A 22,632-nucleotide genomic window follows, 5' to 3' on the forward strand; every position below is an offset into this window, starting at 1 on the left:
AGCCTATAGTGAACAGCGCTAAGGAAAGTGTTACATGAATTTGTCTGATCACTCAAAAAGCATAGCTCAGCAATTATCAGCACTGTGCAAGAATATGAAGCATGTTACTGAAGGACATGATCCTTTTTCTGACTGGCTTTCAAGTCTTGGGCTAGGGGGCTGGTTACAAACCATAATTAAAGGAGCATTGATGGTATTGACAGTATTATTAGTCTTAGTATTATGTGTTCCTTGTTTGTTTCAATGTTTACAATGAGTGATGAGTAACTAGATCAAATGCATATTTAAAACAAACTAGATTTGGACTGCCCAAAAACAAGAAGGGGGAGATGCAGGAGGAGACCTGGGAAGCAGGACCACAAGTAACAGTTAGTTGAAAGGAATGTGCTCCAGCTTGTGGGCCACAAGCCCTGGTGATAAGGGACATGAGAAATTACTGAAGGGTATAGAAACAGGGACTAAGTATCAAGTTGAGACTATACAAGGAATAAGGCGGTCTATTTGTCAGCTTGCTCAAGGATGTGGTGCAAGAGCTACTATTGCTGAATTGCTAAATAGCCAGTGTGAGATCTTTGTGGCAGTTGCCACATAGTTATACCATAAGTAAGTTTTTGGACCAATCAGAATAAGATGTAACAATTGCTCATGTGTATATAATCATGCTATTAGGCTAATTAAGTGACATTTGCTTGCATCAAGCTGTGTCCCATCTCTCAATCGTGGCAGAAGAATAAGAACTAAAACGAAATCTTCAAAACATCTTATCCTCAGCCCTCACTTCTGTTGGGCTTAACTTTACTCCCATTTTCCCTGTCTCCCTCCACCCCCAGCATACGGGGAATGACAGTTACAATCAGTTGATGACACATTGTTTCTTCTTCTTCCTCAGCAGGAGGCCTCCTCACGCTCTTCCCTGGCTCCAGTGTGGGTCCCTTCCACGGGATGCAGTCCTTCAGGAACAGACTGCTCCAGCATGGGATCCCCATGGTCTCCCAAGTCCTGCCAGGAAATCTGCTCCAGTATGGGGTCCCCTCTCCATGGGTCCCCCAATCCTGTCCGTAAAATGACCATGTAATGCACTATGGAAATTACTGCAGTAATTATAATAAAATAAGATACACTTACTGCATATAATGTATACCCGTGACCAGCTCGGTGGGTTGCTCAAGTGCAATACAGTGCATGTTGGGTGGAGTGATTCCCCCGTGCATCCAGCGCTGCAATAAAGAGAAAGCCTGCTTCTTAATGGTATGTTGGAGTTAAAGGCTTTATTCCCAACATCAGCGAAGGTCCTGCGTAAAGCATGTGGTCACCCTGGAACAGTGAAAGGTAAGTTTTTGAAGTGGCTCCAAGAGAGGAGCTGGGCTGCTGAGGCTTTGGTGCATCCTGGTGTACCCGGTGGACACCAGCACCGTGACGGAGGAGGGTGGATGAGCACTGTCACCATTGGCTCGATAGCTGTTTTGCTCAGACAAAGCAAGCTCTGCATGCAGAACATGCACAAGTTACGAGTTACAGATTGCCAGGTATGAATTGGATAAGTTGTGAATTCAAAATCTAATGAATTAAGTGATGACACAGTGAACTCACATGTTAGACTAGTGTGTGTGAAGGGGCTTGAGTCCTTGTTTGCCAGGTGTTTTTCTGTGGTTTCCCTTTGTGTTTTTAAAAGATAGTTGAATTTATTGAGTATGTTGTCCAGTGAATGTGAGAGATTGAAACAGACCTCAACACTGCTCAGTCCAGAAGAGCTTTCCTCTTGCCTTGCATGGTCTGCAGGACAGGATGAGTGCTGTTTACTATTTTGAGCAGCTCCATAGGAAATATTCTTCATCTTTAAGTTAAAAGACCTGCCTTAATGTATAAAATTTTGATGATTTTATTTCTGCAAATGAAACATGGAACATGGTAATCACACCTTTACACATTAATTGTCAGCTGCAGTAGTTAAAAATTACACGCAGAGCACATTTGCACTCAGTCTATGTGGGCAGTGTAGCACCTCTGCGGGTTTTCTGTACATGGCTGGTCCAAAGCGGTGTGCTGGTTCTGGTGCATTAGGGTCAGAGTCCCCAACATCTTGCAGGTACAGTATGAGAATGAAGCTGCTCTTCATCCTCCAACACTGCCTTCAGAGAACCGCAATCCTCTTGGCGCACCTGCCCAGGCAGGGAACAAGGCCATTCCTGTGAAGAAAAGGGGAGATGGGAGCTGCCCTGCGTGGCTGAACCAGCCAGGGTTCAGGCGCTGCGTTCTCACTCCAGACTTGTTGCAGTCTGAACTCCTCTTGCTATCTGGATCCTCTGAGGTATCCTCCGTTAGTGATGCTTTACTCTGACAGGCGTCCTGCTGTGCATTGCAGCAGTTCAGAGCAAAAAAAAAATTGATTTTGGAAGCATGTTTTGTACATGAAGTACAAAACAGAAGAGAAGAGGAATATTGCAATACTGAACCGTGGGGTGGAAAAGTATGTTGTGCCCTGTAGTTATAAGCATTACACTTTGCCGTCCATTGTTTCAGAACTGCTTTCCCTCTCATAATTATCTTCAAAAGAGAAAGCTGATCCAAAGTGGGGTTGGGGGGGGGGGGGGCGGGGGCTGTGTGTGTTTTTTTTGTCCCCCCCCCCCCCCCCCCCCCCCGAGTGGTTCATCGATTTCCATTTTTAATAATAAAGGTGAATAAACAAAAGAAAAAAAGCATGGCAATATATTACCTAGCGTCTGAAATAGAGAGAATGCACGTGTGCTGCAGCACGCTGTTCCTGCCCACCTGCAGACAGGGCAGACCAGCTTAGTGCCTGATGCAGCGAGACCTGCAGGTGCTGGATGGCTTGTGGGTGCATATGTAACTCCCTGCTAATCTAGCCTAAATGCTTAAGGTAGGCATTAAGAAACTTGCTCTTTCTACCCCAAAATTTGGGTATCAGAGCACTGTGGACCCTCTTTGCAGCCAGCAAAAGGAATAGGCACCTGGAGAAACATATTATTCTCATCCCAAGAGGTCTCTGACATCAACAGCACTTTAAAAAGCCTTATTTTTTTCTCCCATTTATAAGAACGTGGCCACTTTCAGACACATGCATCAGGATCCGCGAATCCCGTCTTTCAAGCTAAGCTCTTTCACACAGCACATTCAATTTATCCCACCCAACCTCAGCCAGCTTCTCCTCCTCTCCCACTCAGAGCTGGTCCTGCAGGCACCCTCGCTTGCTCATGCCTTGGGCTGCTGCCACGGCACTGACAGCAGAGACAGCAAAGAAAGCAGGCAGAGGAAACGAGGAAAGAGCGACTGCCTCTAATACAGAGCAGTCTGGCAGGGGAACCGGGGAAGACGAGCAAAGTGATGGATGATACAGGGCAAAGAAACTGCAGCTCCTCCAGGACTCCCAGGTAGAAGGGAAATAAACCAGCACCATTGATTTAGTTGGAGTTCCTAACAAGCTACCACCAAGGTTTTCTGCTGTGGTGAGATATTATTCCATAGCGAATGGAAAAGCAAGCAGCGTTATTGCAAGCAGAAATATGTTTATACTTGTAATGAGCATTTTCCAGCAGGAGGCTTCTGGGACCTGCTGTTTTCCTCCAAATTTTTACTTGATAAAGTAAGGAAATAAATATATTCCAACTAAAGACAATTCAGTGACAATCTAGCAACTGGTTTCCATTTTGGTGTCTTCTGAGGGTATCTAATGACTTTCAATAGGCCATAAAATATTCCTAAAGGAATTCCTGTGGCTTCAGTGAAGCACAGCCAGGACCTTGAGCACTCAAGAAGAAGTAGCCTGAAGGACTACAGCAAAACTCCTCCTTGCCGAGCCCACGTGGGAAGCGGAAGCTGAGAGATCCGTACCTGAAGCGGGGTCCCCAGCTGAGCTCTGGAGCAAGAGGTTTGTTGATGACAATTGTGCCAGTGCCGACAGCCTGGATGGGGATGATGTAGGTGTGGCTGTTTTCTATGAACACCTTCACCTCATCCTTGAATTTCTCAGCATTGTCCAAGTTCGCTATGACGGCCACAGACACCTCGCTCTCAGGGGGGATCACTCCTTTTCTGTGTTCAATCCTCCAGCACGAGCATTTGCCAGCCTGTAAGATGAGCCAAAGAGTAACTTAGGATGGAAACCATGGACCCTGGTCTCTTGTGGGATGCAGAAAGGACTAAAGAGACAAGGGTAAAACCATAAAGGCTTAATTTCCCTAACTCTAAGCTGCAGTGCCTGGTAACAGCACCCGTGCAGGAGCTCATACAGCCTCTATTTTACCCTCCCTCAACAGACTCACTTCGTTAACCCAGCTTTGTCTGACCCAAGGGATGCTCACCCCCAGGAGAATGCTATTGTCCCTCCAGCCTCCCTCTTGGAGCACACACCAAGGGAAGCTACTTTATATCCCCTGGCTTCCCGACAACGGTGGCCGGCTCTGCCATAAAGGCTCAAGGCCAGAGGAAGTCAGGACTGCTCCAGTCCCCCCGCAGCAGCCACACGGCTGGGGAATACTGCTGAGACCCTGAAGAATAACTCTGCAAAAGCAGCTGATCAAAACCCCGAAGTCTTCTTTTCCAAGAGTCAGGTAGCGCTTCCCAACAGCCCCTGAAGGGATGAAGCACTCTGGTTCCCACTGATCATCACCCGCTGTGAGGTGCCCCAAGGCCCTCTGCTTTGGCAAAGTCAGCTGTAAATGTTCATAGCAGGGCAGTAAAACAATAAGCAGAAAGAAAACCACAAGACGTGCCCTGTGGGCATGGCCTGGGCTTCCCAAGCACTCTTTTCCTCCAGTTCCTTGGGCCTCCCTCTACAGATGATGCAATAAAGGTGCTGGACCCTTCCAGCCCATCCAAAGCCAATGCACATCCAATGCACAAGGTGCAAGCTTGCAGAAGAAAAATGCACGCAATGCTCCCTGGCCAGCAGGAAATGCACTGGGAGACAGACACATGGCTTCGAAGTGTCCACCACAGTGTCAGTGCGACATGCATTGCAGTTCAATGCTGTGTTTGGGACAACAGGCACCACTCATCCAAAAATCTACAGTATTGTAAGAGAAGAGGGTTTGTTTCCCTATTTTATTTTTTTAAAAATAGAAAACACCAGTGTGCTTGGAGGCTTGACATGATGAAAGCAAGTGCTCGATCCAGGTGAAGTTAACTCGTGTTTCTGTCCATCAGGCTGGCAGCACTGAGCTCTAACAGGACACCAGCCAGCCCAAGGGAGAAGAGCAAACCAAGCAGCACTTCAAAGTCACGGGAAGCATTTAAAATACCCCCAAAAATGACCTCTGCTGACAAGGTTAAGGCTAGCTGAAAGTCAGGGAAGCAATAATTTGCTGAGCATTCAAGGTCCCAGCAGCAAGCGTAGGTGCCCCAGCTACGATAACTCCTTAGGCTGGCTGTGCCCTCTGTGTAGAGCAGGTCAGGGCTGCATGCCTGCATCCCATAATGGAGCATGCCAAAGGCATCAAAACGTTTCTGAGCACTGGCAAAACTAATACGCTCAGCTCCATTTAATTTGTCCTCTAGGGCTTCAAAAGAAAGTCTTAAAAAAATAAAAAGAAGCAAAAATCAAGATGAGACTGGGATGGAGGCAGGTGGCTGGCACAGGGTAAACACTGGGGCCCCCACTGACCACGCAGGAGTTCCACCAACCCTCCCCTGTGGTCCCTGAAGCCCACGCGCAGCTGGTCACTGGCCTCGGGGGCATCGGCTGCGCTGCCGCCAGCCAAGGGCTACCCAGCCAGCACATTCACACTGAGACAGTGGGCATTAGGTTTTCACTGACATTAATGTACAACTCTTCCTCCGATTCACGCTGACACAGGGTAGCTTGCTTCAAAAGGAGACCCGATAGCGCTGCTCCAGAGGTGAATCTGCAAGTCTGTTATCTGCCAAAGCCCATTTATCACAGCTTGGCAACAAGCCGGGCAGGAAATTGTACCCAAGGAACTATTACTGAGGAATAATGACAGGCTGTCTCGATGGAGCCAGACTCTCAGTGTCCCAGGGTGACCCAGCGCAGACCCACCGTGCCCTGCCAGGCCAACAGCCCACTCCGGAGGAGCACAATTTGCATTGTTCCTCATTGTTTCCATTAGCATTTGGGATGGGTCCAAGGGGCAGCACAGTTGCACCACTGGAGACCTGCCAGGACCAAAAGGCTCTGCTGGACCAGCGCCACTCAGGTTTTTAGGTCAGCTTCTGCCTACACCAGTCCAGGCTGTGTCCCAGAGACAAGAAATCCATTCCCCAGCTCTGAAGACCAAAACCTAACTTCTGATAACATCCCTGCTCCTTGCTTAGGCTTGAATGCTCCAGAACACGATGCAATAGCTGCACGTGCTGGGCAGACAAAGACAGCGGCTATTTCTGTCCCTGCAGGAGCTTGCACCGCTGGACGCCAGATCCGAGCGCCAGGCAAGGGCTGGCATCAACCGCTTCGAGAAGTTCAGCGCTGAGACCGTTAGCTTCTCCCGGGACAGACTTTCACTGTGAATAAGAGCTGCCAAAGCTGGTTTCTAGCAGACATCAGCATGCATCAGAGATGGATGGCTAAAGGGGTGGTTGCTTTAAGGGATGACTGAGAGGCGACCACACTGCCATCTTGAAGTTACTTAAAGCTAGTTAATTGAAGTGATCTGGTCATTCTGGCCTTGCACGAGTGAAAGAAGCAACAGAACTCAACATTAAAAATGCAGCTGTATTTACCAAGCCATAGCTCTAGCGAGACAACGCTCACACCCGGTCAGGCAGATCCACCGCGCCTTGCGGAGGTCATGCATGAAGGGGAAATAACCCCCTGCCACATCGGCTGTGCACTGTGCCTTGTCCCAGGTGGCTTAGCTGTCCTAAGGGGCAGGAACCGGTGTTCTTCATTAGCAAAGTTACTCTTCATCCGCACAAACTGCCAGTGGCAGAAAGAGCCCAGAAGCACCCTAAGGCCCACAGGGGGGGGATCAGAGCGCTCCCACCAGCAACCAGCCTCCTCCTGGCACCTCGGCACCAGCATCTCCTCGGCAAAAGCAGGGGCACTACTTTGGTTGAGCCTCTGCCCCAGAGCACCATCAAGGAGATGTTTTATGAAATCAAGGCACAGCCTTTAAAGCCAGTAAAAAAAAAAAAAAGAGAGAGAGAGAGAGAGAAATAGAAGTGTGGCACTCACTGCCACTGACAACAGGGCCTAATTTGTCACCCTTGGTTCAGCTAACAGCAGGCTGCTCAGTGAGCTGATGAAATTTGTCTCCATTTGTGTCCCCTGGCCATTGCTCAGCCCTCCAGATCCCATCTGCCCTCCCCTCTGGGCTGGGGAGACCAGTGCCACCACTCTGCACACAGGGGCTCTCCAGCCAGGACATGGCCACAGCTTGGCCAGCTGCTGCCAAGTGCAATATTTAATAACCAAAATCCTCCTGCTTTGCCTTTGGGAAGAGAGCTCAGCTGAGTCACTCTTGCTTGTAGCAGCATAACTGCCTTGAAGACTTCTACCCTTCTTTAATGCTGTGGGCCAGCAGGTGCAGCACAGCACGACAAGTTTCGTTTTCCTAGATGAGCAGAATAACAATTTCTTTGATTACTGAAACACAGCAATTTTGAAAGACCATGAACTCGTATAAGATACCGGACACGATAAAACCAAACTCTTCCTTGGGGCCAAGTTTCAGGCACCTTTTCCAAGGTCTCCTCCAAACCTTTAGCTCCCTACAGATCTGGCAAAACCAAACTGGGTTGAAATCAGAAACTGGTACTGCTGTATAAGCAACACAGCCTTTAAACCCAAACCAAGGGTTTAATTCTAAAGGTCAGCTTTTGGAGCACCATGAGGCTCTGGTGGGACAGCTCTGGAAAGAGTTAAGCCTATCCATCTTCAAAACTTCTGCTCACCTTGGAAGAGGCCACATATGCAGGGCTAGCGCTGCCCGTACCCTGGAAGGCTAATTTAACCCTAGTTTCTAAATAGCACTGCAGATACCATTTGAAGGGCACAGCACTGTCTGCCTCTGTCTCACTATGAGCAAACACTGACCCCCTGGCTAATTATTCAGCTGCTTTGGGGGTGGTGGTGGTGGTAATTTGCAGTAGATTTAAAAACCACCCTCTTGCCAATTCAAGTCTGCTCAGACTTCAATGAGAGCAGCTGGGGAGAACTGCAGCCAATGCTGACATGCTCTTCAAAGCCTTCACTGCCCGCAGCCTGCACGGTTTGCTCAGAGAGCAGCAGAATCGTCCGTCAGCCAGAACAAGGAACAGAACCACTAAAGCAGCATCCCCTCATTGGCACTGGTTTTAAGTTTATCTCCTCCGTGTTTTGCTGTCTCTCCATATGGCCGTTTTGTTAATAAAGGCAGTGTTGCCAAAAGCTTGAGGTAATAAACAATTAAATTAGTAAATGAAAAAAATTGCGTGCTAGAGGGGAGAAGCCAGTATGGGAATGGGAACTGCATGTTCTGCCCTTGCTTACACCACACCTGACCAAGAGCCTTTATACATTGCCTGAAAAATCAGTTATCTGCTGTGAATCCCAGTGACAAGATAAATAGTTACAGCTTTTTTTCTTTTTTTAAAAAACAAACAAAACTTGGTCTCTTCTGCAAGGTCAGCTCCAGTTGAATGTGACAGCAGCGCATCCCTGGGAACGCCGAAGGGGATCTGCATTGAGCCACCAGGCACCCTCCTGAAGACGACGCAGCTGGCTGTACGACCGCTGCTGGAAACCAGGCAGCAGCGAGCTTCACCTGGAGCACAGGGCTCTGGATCAGGGAGGTCAGGGACCAGGCTGAAGGAGACAGGACCCCGCATTACGACTGTCATGAGAAGAGGAAATCCCAAGGAAGGTCTTCTGCCTCCTCCCTCGTTACAAGGCGCTGGGAAACCATTTGCGCCCTGTGGCAGCACATAACAGACCCAGCACGGGGGTTATGCAGGCAGAAAAAAGCTGCCACTGATTAAGAAAACTTACACCCTAGGCCTGTCTTTTCTTTCCTGATCACAGAGACGTGACATGCAGCTGCCTTCTGTGATGCCAAGAGATGTCAACCTTAGCAGCCACATAAAAGATCTCCGAGAAGACAGCATGACAAAGAACAAGTAGGAAATGATCTAAGAATGATGCTTTTTCCTTTCTGCAGGGAGAGCAAACACTTCCATCAGTCCATAACAAGCCTTTGGCACTTGTCAATATGGCAAAAATCAGGCACTTAGGGAGGCAGGAAAAGAAGATGACAGTGGAGCAAGGAGGAGAAACAGCCACTTTTGTCAGCAGGTTACATCAGCCTTCAGCTAAGCTGCAACAGCTTCTTCATGTTGACCCATTCCTCCAGTCTTTTTTTACCCAAGACAGACACAAATCCTCCCCTTGCTGGATCCAGAGGATTCCCTAACAGGCTGGGCTGCCTGGCAGCTGGGAAAGAAATCTCACAGGGAAAAACACACCCGACAGACACAGGATTTGACAGTGTGAGCACAGGACAACACACTGGTCCCAAGGGTCGCAGATCTGCAGACACTCTGGCAAGCAGGGATAAGCCAACCGAGGATGCAAGTATGCAGTCCCTACACCCCTCTTCCAACCCAAAAAGCCCCATCTCAACAGACAGATTTGGCAGGTTTTTACTTATTTTCTTCTGGTGGAAGAGATGCTCCCTGCTGCTCCCTGCAACTGAGAATAGAACAGACACAACTCACCCAGCAGAGAGGAGAGGGAAGCTGGTGCCTGAGGGGAACTGCAAGTAATTCCTGAAGTCACTATCCCAAAGTGAAGTTCACCACAAATCATCCTGGCTTGCTCAGGTAATGATCCTGTCTCCCCCAAAGTGAGCAGCAAGCTTGCCTTAACAGGAAGAGCAATTTTCACTCGACAGTTAGTACCATCGAGGTGGCAGCACGGCCATCTGCATTACAGCATTTTCCTTTTCTGTTTCAAACAAGACACCAGCCTTTCGTTTGTCCAGTTGCTGCCCCTTAAATTAACCTCATTCAGTTTGTCAAGCTGCCGGTCAGTGAGGATAACATTCCTGATGCAACGCTGCTGTGAAAATTTCAGTCAATAACTCGCTCTTTCGAGTGGAGACCATGATCTCTGAGCCTCACAGCCACCGTTTGCAGATTGGCCAACAAATGGGAGACAGGGAAATCACGGCTCACCACCCTGCAGCAACCTCCAAGCAGGAATCAGAGCAGCGGCTTTGGCGCTTTACAGGACACAAGGCTTGGGTTCAGGGACACGGGGGAATGAAGGATGCCCGTGTCACCCATCAGCTGGGCTAAGGCACAGCCCAGCCTGCTCCGCTCTCAGATGGACACGTGTGCGTCACCCTGACACCCGACTGCATCTCGGGCTTTATCTCCACAATTATTCAGTCCCCTCTGCTTCCCGTCAAGGAGCTGCCAGGCAGCGTAAGGCAGCCAAGGGCAAAACTTCAACTGGGGCAGCAAAAGAGCAGCAGAGCAGGCAGCTGCTGAGGGCCAGGGCGCAGCTCGGGCACATCTCACCCACACACACGCTGCTCCCATCAGGCAGCCTCAGCAGCACCGTGCCCACAGTCTGTCTGAAGAGCCCTTGGTGAAGCGGCTGATGGAGCAGGTTCCCAGGACCTGCCTCCTGGCACATCTTCATGAGAGCAGCAGCTGCCCTGAAAAGCAGAGATGCTCACCATGGGGGAACTCGGCCCCGTGGAGTCAGCAGGGGGGAGCATCACACACACACAGTCACAGAGCAGCTGGGGCTGGCGAGACCTCTGGAGATCATCTGGTCCAAGCCACTGCTCAAGCAGAGCCCATCTTTATTGCAGGCAAAGAAACCGTCCCTGAGCCGCCTCGTATTACTGCCCTAGTGATCGATCGGCCCCAGGATTGGCAGGGATGGCGGTGAAGCACGACAGGCTTTATTGCCCAGTCCCATGGGTTAGGGCCCTGAGGCAACGGAGGGGCAGATGTACCCTGCAAGCCCCCCGGCGACACCGCGAGCTGCCCGGGGAGGAGGGAAGGCATTGCACCGGGACAGCAGGACCCGAACAGCTCTGCGGGTCACTGCCTGCGACAGGCATGCAAACCCATCATTTCAACACCAGTACCAGCCATCCCTGGTGGCTTGCTCTCGCCACAGATGGCAAGCGGGTTTTCATGGTGGATTCAAAGAAAGCTGCCTTGGGAATCCCTCCCCAACTTGGGGGTTACCTTTGTCCCCCAAACAGCTGGAAAAGCAGCAAGGGAGAAATTTGCCCTCCTCCTCCTTGGCCCAGGAGGTTGAGCCTGGCCTCTCGCACGCTGCCTGATGCTTTACCCACAGACCCAACCTAGCCCACAGAGCCAGGCCGGGGTGAACCACCTCCACAAATCCAACCCACCCAGCGTGGAGCAGAACAAACCTCCCCCCAACCCTGTTTTTAAGCCCCTCACAGATCCCACCTCCAGTGAGCGGCACATCCCACCCAGCCTCTGCACAGGAGCCCTCCCTGGCTGCACCAGCCCTGCCCCTCCTGCCAGGGCAGCGACCCAACCTCCTCCTGCCACCTGCCACGCAGCTTGTCAGCTGCAGCCTCCATCAGTTAAACAGCCTTTCCCTGCGGCTGGCCTCCGGAGATGCTCTGCAACGCGACGGAGCCCACAGACTCTGTAGCTACACAACCCTTACCGTTATATTTTTGTGCAACACCACACCTGGTTGGGCCCCCAGCAGGTGTGAAACTCACCTCACCACAGGCAGGTTGAGGACAAACTTCACACCCCAGACTCTGTCACAAACAGCAGTCTGACACAAAGCAAACACAGACCTAATGGGGAAAGCGTCGGGAAATCCATGCCCTTCCAGGAGCAAAGGGCCACAGGGGCCTCTTGATCTCAGAGCTCCAAAGACACGACTCTCCGTTAAATACCGTCCAAAAAACAAAGGGAAAACTTGCAAAGATGATCCAGACTCATTTCTGCACAAACGTCTATGCAAGCTGTCTATTTTACTGAGGGGTGCCCCAGCTAAAACTGCCCCCAGAACCAGGCTCCTCTCGCTGCGTTGGGACGGAATATCTTGCTTTCTCTCTGAGACAGCAATACGGAAACGTTGCATGTAAAAATCAGGCCACAGGCTGCTACAGACCAGACAATTTTCATTGGGAAATAGCCCCACAGATACTTACCATCTCTACACAGAAGGATGCAGGGATGACAGCCTGATTGGAGAGGTGGAGAGTTTTGGACGCATCTTGTAGAACTTCAATACTGCTGAAATTTATCTCACTCGGATGCACGTAGACAATTGGTCCTTCTCCAACGCTTACTAAACAGACATTCTGCTCCAGGAAGCAGGTAGGAAAGAAAAAAGAAAAGCAGGGGAAGTTAAAAAATATGAGACAGCTCTAAGGGTCCTCCTCGACGGGGTGATAAGTACGGCTGTTGGAAGTTTTCAGTGTTGCAAGGCTGAAACAGAAGGCCTGGGGCAAGTGCAGGCTCGGGAGTGACCCCATCCGAAAGCCTCAAGCTCCCGTTCTCAGGGGACAGAGAAACCCTGGGTCCCACGCTCTCCTTTCCAGACCTCCTCCACAGTTAGCTCTCCTTTCTCTGCCTTGTGCCTGCTCCCGCTCCTTCTGCCGCTCAGCCTTGCCCCAAACCTCCCTGACCGCTGCTGCTGCACAGCGACACTTGGACAGTTACTTCTCTGACATTCCCAAAAATGCACCTCTGCAAACCAGCAGAAGCCAGAAGCGAAGCAGGCTCTTCAGAGCAGAGATCGTGCAAGTTATGGCCTCTGATGTGTGCTAATGTGTATTCCTGGTACGACATGAATAACAGGCATTAATTATTAATTACATCATTCAAGCGGTGTTTTTTCTTGTGACAGTCAGACCCAAAAGCTTTCTCCTTGCAGAACTGGCACAGACTACTGGAGGAGGAACACAGATCCCTTTGCTAAACCACCTTCCCACATCATTAAAAACAACGAGAATTTGTCCACTCTTGCGGTGGATTTCACTGGTTCCAAACACCTCAACACTTCAACTGGATCTGAATGCACAGAACTCCCAACACTGACCAGACACCGTATGATTCACTGGAGGGCACAGAGTACGATTTAACTGAAAAAGAAACCAGCTTCCACGATGTAAAACCTTTAATGATGTCTGGCTCAAGGAAGTGGTATTGACAGCTGTCAGAATCACCAGCCCAACTCAGCCAGAAGCAGCAGCATCCAGAAATGCTCATCCCTTGACAGGGCACTGCTGTGTGCAACTAAGAGCCAAAAAAACTCACCTACCAAGGCTGGGGCCTCAAAAATAAGGAGCTGAAGCCATGCACGATGATGCATGTCTGGGCGATGCTGCCCAAAGCTCCCGGGAAGGAGGAGCTGCAGGGAAGAGCTGCGCCTCACCAGCCAGCTCAGCTTCCCGGTGACAGCGGGACAGCAGCAGCAAAGGCAGGGCAGAGCCCTTTGGAGATGAGCGCAACAACATCTGGAGGATGCCCAGGAGAGCTGCCTTCTGTCAGCCTGTGTACTAACACCACGCATCCTCACCACCAAGGAGAGGGCTTCAAAAACCCCAACCCCTTCATCTACAGGGTTCTAAAAGGGACAAGGAAAATGCCATTCAACAGCCTTACAGGCAACATGGCACAGGGAAAGGCAGCAAGAAGCGATGGCAGCTCTGCCACCAGTAACGCCAGCGCTGGGATTTACCAGCTCCTTCATGCAGATGACACATGCCAGACTGGAGCTGGCACGCGGTCACCTGCAAACAAAATACCCAACAACAGAGCTGTGGAGGGACTCTGCACAACCTGGATGAAAGGTCTGTACCACGTTCCGCCTGAAACGGTGGTAAAGACCAGGCATCGACACTGGGCACCGCAGCCTAAGGCAAGAACGAGCTTTGAAGTTCTATTGGAACACGCAGCCATTCCCAAGGTCAGACTTGCAGCCGTACGGGTAGGATCTGCCACCAGTGCAGGACACGTAACAAGACAGCCAGCTCTTCTGCCAGCCCAGAAAGCTTTGGGTGCGTCAGCTACCAGGGAACTGCTGGAACTGCACTGCAACCAGAAGACAGACCTATAGAAAATCAACGCATCTAGTCCTTTCTTTAGGGACAGCTACGCTTCTCCAGCTGAAATGCTCGCCCTTTGGGCAAAACATTGACACGCTCACGTCCAAATAGAAAACATTAAGGTAAGGTCAACTTTCAATTTATAAATTGTTAGCCCAAGGGTAAAAGTTTTTCAAGGAACCTGTAGTTCAAAATCCAGCTGACATTTAAACAACTGGTTATTCCAGTGGGGAGATGCAGCGAATGAAGAGACGGGACGCAGCTTGATGCAAGCAAATGTCAATTTATTGTACAGAAGCACGAGTTTATATACACTTTCAGAAGCTGCGCGTTTTAAACAGATTGGTTCTTGAAGCTAAGCCTTGCATACTAGGCAATCCCTGATTGGTGGTTAACTACCAGCAATTAACCGCAAGGTGTTACCTTTCCTTGGCGCCATCCGTCTCCCACCCCCCTGTGCTCTGTAAACATGCCTCATCGTGTTAATTGTTGTCTAGACAAGCTCGAGCACATTCCCCTCAGCAAACCGATTGCCGTGCATGGTCCCAGTTTCCAGCCCGCTCCTGCATCTCCCCCTTCCTGTTGCACAAAAAGAACCTTTGAAAGCCAACGAGTAAAAACAAGGTATAAGTAATAAAACAAATAAAAAACCAACTGAGACATATTATCAGTGTCAAAATAACCCACTGTCTCTGTTCCGTACAATTTTACAATTTCCCCTTTTTGTTTTTGAACAGCTAGTACCAGGTTTGCCATGTTCTGCAGGGCCCTTGCAAACATGACAGCAACCAAGGTAACAGCAAACAAACAATACTGCCAATTGAGTGAATGGATGCCAAAAAGGCTGACATTTTCTCAGATTTTGATAACATGTTGCTGCAATGGGGCGCCTAAAATCCACGCAGCACATACCATCCAAATCCTCACAGCCATGTCCTTGAACCAACAACAAAAAGCAGTGGCAATTTTGACTCACATTCTTAACTGCCTACCAAACAAGGTGATTTAACTCTTTAATGCTTTCCCTGCTGTTACTCCGGATAAGAGAAGAACCGCTGCGACACGTTCCCATCATAGCCTCCCACTACATTAGCATCTACAGAAAGACAATTATCGACATTCAAAGTGTAAACAATACCATCTTCTTTTGGATTAACATTATACATAGGTGGAAGGGCACACCAAACAAGAACTGGTTCAGTCAAAAAGTTCAAAACATCGCATGCCTTCTCTGCACATACCTCTGGGGTCATTCCCTTCATTCCCTCTCTTTTTTATGCAAAAAGAAACACTTTTACCATAACAGAGAATCCCCTATTTACATCTCTGAGCCCGGACACAAACCGCAGCTGTATGCGCCACCAGGCTCAGGGCAGGAATCATTCATGCAGTTACATAGCTATATATCTCTACAAGCGTGCAGACACCCATTAAACACTAGATAACCATGTTTATCTTTCCTATTCTCCTTCACAATACCCAGCTGTTCTCTCATCTCTTGTTAGGTCAAATATTCTCCAGCTTCCTCTCCTATCTCTCTCTTCAGACATTCTCTATCCTCTTTTTTGCTTGTTAATTGTGATGAGGCAAAGGGGGTGTGTAGCTGGGTGACCATGACCTGATTCATGTTACAATCAACTAAACACTGAATACAGGAAAAAAAAAGGCATGGGAGACATAAGGCAAACATCAATAAGGTGGTTAAAGATAATTATAATAAATCCTGTAATACTTTTGAGTCATGGCCCAAAGTTTCCCAGCCGTGAGAAGAGACCAAAGGCATCCCGCCCCTGGCTCTGTTGCAGATCTTTGTTTTAAGGCTTTTGAGTTTTGTATACTTTTGTAGATTAATTCACAGTGGTCACTCAGATTCACGTAACACAACCTATCAAAGTCTTCACACTTGTGTCCCTGTGCTAATAATAAAAATCAATAGCAACTCGGTTCTGTAGCAACATATGATGGACCGAATCAACATCTGTTAATAAGCCAGAAAAAAAAAGAATAGTATTTGTAGTATTACTTTGTTTAGCAAGCTAGCAGCCTAATTTACTAAGTAAGTTAAGAGCGTGTACTATTCTTACAGAAGAGATTAGAGAAGCAAAAATCTGTTTATGCTGCATTCCAGAACTCAGCCTGAGAATTACAGTCTGCTGTGAGTTCTGCATTACAATCATTTGACACATGTTGGGGTTGCGATTGTGAAAGTTGCCCATTTACAATTTTCATTGGCATTATCACAGCTAGTTGTTTTAAAAGCAACCCTTGAGCTTCCTCATGCTTGACTTGTTGTTGCAAAATACTCTGAAGCCAATCAATCAAGTTAGTATTAAAGTTAGTGACTCTCTAGGACCCTGCAAGACTGTGGCAAGACTCCCGCATCCTGACTGCCTTAATAGCCATCTCATTCATTTGCTAACAGTTGTCCCTGGGATACCTTGCCTGAGTCACAGAATCGGCACAATTAATTTTCTCCAGCCAACTGCTCATAGTTAACAGCACTTCCCCGATTAAGGTTTTCAGTCAAGGCCACTACACATAGCTCACAAAAATCAGATAGCCACATCATATACTGTATCAGTTAGTACCATACAAAGCAATGACTTCCAATCATGCAGTGTGAGTGTATAAGGCTCTGCCATCACTTCAAGAAGGGACACAGCAAATGTATTATGAATCCTCCCTTCCCGCACTGCTTTGCTTAACGCTTTAACAGCCTCGTATTGCACAGGCTGCCACTCTGCAGGTTGATTTGACAAAATACTGAACATGCCATAGCGACTCCCAAAACCCATCACTGAAGTGTTTCCCACTTGCATTCCTGCCACCAATCCCTCAGACTCCCTTTCACCCTCCCCAAAAATACAATCAATGCATCAGGAGAGACAAGGGGGTGGGGGAAAGGTCTAGCTCCTTTTCCAGATCTATAGGACCTGGATCAAAAGGTTTATCAGTGTCAATAAAATCATTGTCCGAGTTGTCCTGTTCCCGTGTTTGGTCCTGTGTTGTGAGGGTCGCTGCAATCAGTGACAGAAGCTTTGGGGGCAGAGGAGGTGTGGACAGAATCGCCATCGCTGACGGTGTCTTGAGAAGAGTCGCGCTGTCGGTGGAATTTACAGCTTCCTCTGGTTTAGCACCGTTAGTAGAATTAGTCCACACTTGGCAAAGAGTAGTCAGAATTTGCCACCAAGATGTTAAATGCATTCCCGATGTGGAGTTCCCCTCCGTGGCAGCATCATACAATTGGCTGCTGTATGTACACACTTTCATTCTTTCAAAGTCTCTAAAGTTTCTTGGCTGCTCACCTGTCTCGATGAATACAGGTGTTATCCTCGGGGTTTAGGTTGTCCGCCTGGTCCAGACAGCAAGACGATCGTTCAGCCAAGCCGTCTCCTCCGGAACGCAGCCCTCTTCCACGAGCTTTCTTTTTTCCATCCTTATTCTTCCAAGGCTTCAGAACACCACCATAGGGGTCACCATTTGAGGAGACTGAGGCACGGACTCCCGGATCTGACTAGAAGACCCTTCATGAGTCCATATACGTCTCTTTCTGGGGACGAAGCCTGATTCCCCATTACGGATTTCCCACAGCTCACCTCTCAACTCCGGAGGGATTTCTGGCCGGCTTCTGCTTCCTTTCAGCAGATCATTCAAAGTTCTGTGGGATTCGCTGCATGTCGCTCAGATAGGCGATTCGAGAGCCCTTCATGTTCGATCCTTAAATGCATCACGTCGGGGTCACCAATTTGCGGCGAATGAAGAGACGGGACGCAGCTTGATGCAAGCAAATGTCAATTTATTGTACAGAAGCACGAGGTTTTATACACTTTCAGAAGCTGCGCGTTTTAAACAGATTGGTTCTTGAAGCTAAGCCTTGCATACCAGAGGCAATCCCTGATTGGTGGTTAACTGCCACCAATTAACAGCAAGGTGTTATCTTTCCTTGGCGCCATCCATCTCCCACCCCCTGTGCTCTGCAAACATGCCTCATCATGTTAATTGTTGTCTAGACAAGCTCGAGCACATTCCCCTCAGCTAACTGATTGCCACGCATGGTCCTAGTTTCCAGCCCGCTCCTGCACAGCTCTACCAGATGCACGTTACTGCTTCTTGCCCGTCAGTAAGGATGCCCATCAGTAGGGATGCTTAATAAGCTGTCATTAAATGTGTGTGAAACAGTGAGTCATGTGAAGTGATAACTAGAGCATCCTGTTAGTTTTGTGCAAAGGAACAAGACCTGGTAGTAAGATTTTTGTCAGTTGTCTCCTGAAAAAGAATTCACAAGCTACGTAGTTTTTAAAAGGGATTGAATGAGTAGGTGAGAGCTAATTAGAAAATAATACTGCTGAAAAGCCCTAGAACGTGTTTTCTTTCTTTCTAACCCTCTTTGAGAGGATCTGAGTTTTCCCAAGACAAGTGTGAGCCCTCAGGATTATTCCACAAATTTTATATCGGCCCTAAAGCTTTGTAGTTGGCGCTGTGTAAGGAAGATGTGAATATCTTGCTTTGCAGTGCTCTTGGGCTGCTGCCAGAAGAGCACTCCGGCTTCCCATTCCCTTGGTGGCATGTTAACTGTCATCTTCCTTGCAGCTGATACAGCAGCGTGTTGGTTCAGCGCAGTGATCGGAGAAGACTTTAATAGCCTATTTGTGGCTGGCTCTTGGACCCGGGTGATGCACCCCATGGGTGCAGAGCTGTAAGGCGCGGTGTAGGAGAAGCGGCAGGACTGTGCGACCAGGAGAAGGGGAGAAGCAGTTGACGGTACTGCTCTCTGCAGCACCGGCTGGCGTTTAGAGCAGAGTAGGGTATCCCCATACTCTTGGTTACTGTGTCAGGGTAGGAGCTGTCATCTAATTCAAGTGGTGTTTTCCATGATGCGTGTGGAACTGCACGTGCAATACCAAGAAAACAAAATGAAGCATCTGAGAAGGGATGGAACTTATTTCAGTAGGGAGGCTAGGAAGCATTTAAATTAATGATTTGATGTTAACCTTGTTAAGGCTAAGGTGAGTCATTGCAGACTTCAGTGACATGTGGTTTGTCTGATGTAATGCAGACCATTGGTAAAGGAAATTATGAGAAAGAGATGACTCTTTCATTTTTTGTCCTCTGTTTTTATGGCTGCAGTTTCAGAGTTTTTGCTCTAGGAGTCTCATTTTCTAGAAAGACAGAACAAGGAAAACATTGGGGTTTCTGTGCAGTCAAGTTCTGACGGGCTGACAATGCACTGTGCGCTCTGTACTGACTGTTCAGGGGCACGTCTGTTCCCAGTGTCTTGCAGGGTGTAACGCTCTGTTAAACATTCAGGAACAATTCCTGGACAGCAACTGGAGGTTGGTAACTTGGCATCCCGTGGTGTCTTGTTTACGTGTTAGAACTAGATAATCTTCATGTCCCTATCCAAAGGTAAAATATAAACAAAAGAATTTTCATACCCCTGCTCCTTCTCTGTTTATAAATGGTGAAAGTACTGAACAGGAAATAAACGGTCCTATACATTAAGTCTTAGCAAATCTTCAGGGTCAGCTGGTATTTATTTAGTGATTCTTAATGGTTAAATGTGAACTTGCAGAATAATGACTGCATGTTAGTGATTTCTTGAATTAGTTTTCATCAGAGGAGTGCAAGAGGTAAATGTGAGGCTATTTTTTAAAAAAGTCCTTTTGAGTGAGAATTGGAAACTACAGGTCTGAGAAAGCCTGGCTTCTAGATCAACCCTATTGACGTGAACCGTCCTGAAACTCGTAATTCTCATGGCTAAATGCAGTCCTGCAGGGGAGTCACAAATGCAGTAGTTCTTGCAGAAATCAATGAGCACAGGCGTTTGCAGTGTTACTGTCAGTGTTTCCACAAAGTCACCGAAACAGAAATTGAGCTGTCATGGTATAAAAGCAAATACCATTTCATGAAACAGTAACCGTCTGAGAGAGGAAACTATAAAATAATAGAGAAGAATAAAAGGACTCTCTAGGAAATAACAAAATGGCAAAGTCTGGGATATTTTAGTCTGCACTGAACTAGTTGAGCTGTCTGCAAAAAAATTGGCTTTGAAATTTTTTTCTTGACCAAATAAATGACTTGTCATAAAGTACTTGCAAAGTCCTTTGGAGGATTTTGACATTGCCCTTCCCTTAGCTGTTTGTGAGCTGTCAGTATGGAGTTTGGTCAAATCTTGCTTTATGATGTCCCTTTTTTAGAATGTATTGTCTGATTTAACACACCGTACTTTCAAAATTGCTTTTTTTTTGGTTTAGTAAGTTACTACGCATTTTGATTTATAGCATGTTTCTAAATATGGGTAACTCGTTACTGCCAGTTTAAGGAGATTGAATGCTACGCAGACACCTCTGTGTTGGCGCTTCGCTCTTGTGCCACACAGCAGTTACTGCTTGCTCGGGTCTAAGAGTACAGTCTCCTTTCTGGATTAAGTACGCTGGAGCAAAGGTCGTCTTCCCAAATCATGTTGTAGAGCCTTGGCTCCTCACATTGCCTTTCTTTGCCTGTGAAAACTCCTTTCCTTAATGCTTGTTTTGCTTTATTTTGTACCCACTGCAGGACTGCTGACTGTAGGACAGTTTCATCAACTTTACGGTCAAGGTGTTTTCTCTCCTTATTCCTACATGGCAACCTCGTGCCAAGCCCCCAGCACTTTACCAGCACAAAGATTAGATGCGACTCCAGTCCCTTCCACTTGGATCCAGCAGGGACCACTTGGGTTGCTGCCAGGGCAAGGGGCTTCCCCAGCTTTTCCAGATAAAGGGGCTGCCTTTCCTGTACTCCAGACACTTCCAACAGGAGCCACGTACACACTCCAGCCTGTGGCTTCTCTTCCGCCACTTCAGCAAGGGACCCAAAGCGTTGCCACATCCATTGCAAATTGCAGCAGCTCTGCATCTTCAGTGCCATACTCAAAAGCCTGCTATCCAAGAGGTATGAAAAAAAATGTCTGCATTTGCTTTTCAAAAACAGATTTTAAAGTGAGACTTTCAAATATTTTTCTACAATACTCTGCCATGTGTATATCTCAAGTGAGAACTAGAAAGTGTCAAGTCTAAAAGGAAGATGGACCTAAAGCAAAAGGAGTTTCTGTTTGGTATTCGTGTCCTTCCTCCAGATTTTGTGTGTCCCCTGGTGATTTTCTGGATAGCCTTTCTGTTGAGGTGAAAGGGCGAGGAGAAGAACATTTGTCCAAAACTAGTCGGTGTGAGGCTAACTTTCATTTTTGTTTTTTTAATTAAGCAAAACTTGGACAATGATATTAAAGCACTGAGACCTTGTTAAGAAGTAGTATCCTAGGCCTTGGTCTCATGTTTTTCCCAGTTAAGGTTTTAAACTCAAAGATCAGTCAAAAGTATTGTGCAGAACAGGGGTCCTCAAACTTTTTAAACAGGGGGCCGGCGTGCGGATTAGATGGCAGGAAGTCATCTGCGGCTGCTTGGTTTCCCCCTCCAACCCCCGGCGGGGGTGGTGGTGGTGTGGGGGTTCTGTAAATACGGGGGGCTGGATTGAGGACCCTGGGGGGCCATATCCGGCCCGTGGGCTGTAGTTTGAGGACTCCTGGTGTAGAATATTTCATTCTGCTCATACTATTTTTGTATCTGAATTTTTTTTCTTGCTTAGCTTCTTTATGTTGTATTTTTTGATGCACTGAAGACTAGAAAGTACAAAAGTCTTGGCTCCTTTCTTTTTTCTAAATTATTTCTGCCACAATTGTCAGTCTCACTTAATCACTCAATTACAAAATAAATCAGTCTCACTTAAGTGTTTTTATTCTTCAGAAGAGGAGTTGAAGCAAATTACTGTTCTTTTCCTTGCCCTTACCTTGAATGGGAAAAATCACATGATAGGGTATTTTCTGGGGAGTGGTGGTGTATTTGTTGTGGGTTTGTGGTGTTTTTTTTAATTTCCCTAAAACTTCTGAAATTCAGAACAGTGATTCTTTCCTTGAACAAACTAAAGCTCAGTTGTTATTCTTTCCTTCTGCCTGCTCCTCCTTTGGCAGCTGCACCTTCACAAAGACAGCTATCTATCCCTGTTTAGAAATCCTACACAGTGAAATCATTAAATCTTTTGTGCATCTCTTCTGAGACCTCTGCTGAGAACATTTCAGACAATAATCAACAGTTCCCGTAACGTCATTTTTGTCAAGGAAGGGTTCTGAGGAGCTGGGCATTTCTTGTAGACACACTTAAATGTTTAAGAGACAGGCAACTCCTGCCACGTGCTCCTTATGCAGAGATTACTGTGGTGGCCAGAGTGTGGAGCCTGCCTTACCAGATGCTAACTATTAAGTCTTCTCCCAGGAGCAGGTGTCCTGAGAATCATAGAATGGTTTGGGTTGGAAGGGACCTTAAAGATCAGCAAGTTCCCACCCCCCTGCCGTGGGCAGGGACACCTTCTATTAGACCAGGTAGCTCCAAGCCTCATCCAGAATACTTGCTTCATTAAGGTGGGAGGTGGTCCCCGCTTTGCGTCTCTATTGGTACAGAGCATAGGCTGAAACTCATCATGATGAATTGTAGTTGTCTCTGTCTCAGCTAAGGCCCCAGCCCTCTCCCATAGTCAAGGGAAGGAAAGGGGCGTCTCGGGTGCGATTCACGTAGCTCGGTTTAGA

This window comes from Falco naumanni, chromosome 16 (genome assembly GCF_017639655.2).
Source record: "Falco naumanni isolate bFalNau1 chromosome 16, bFalNau1.pat, whole genome shotgun sequence".
In the NCBI taxonomy this organism is placed as follows: domain Eukaryota; kingdom Metazoa; phylum Chordata; class Aves; order Falconiformes; family Falconidae; genus Falco; species Falco naumanni.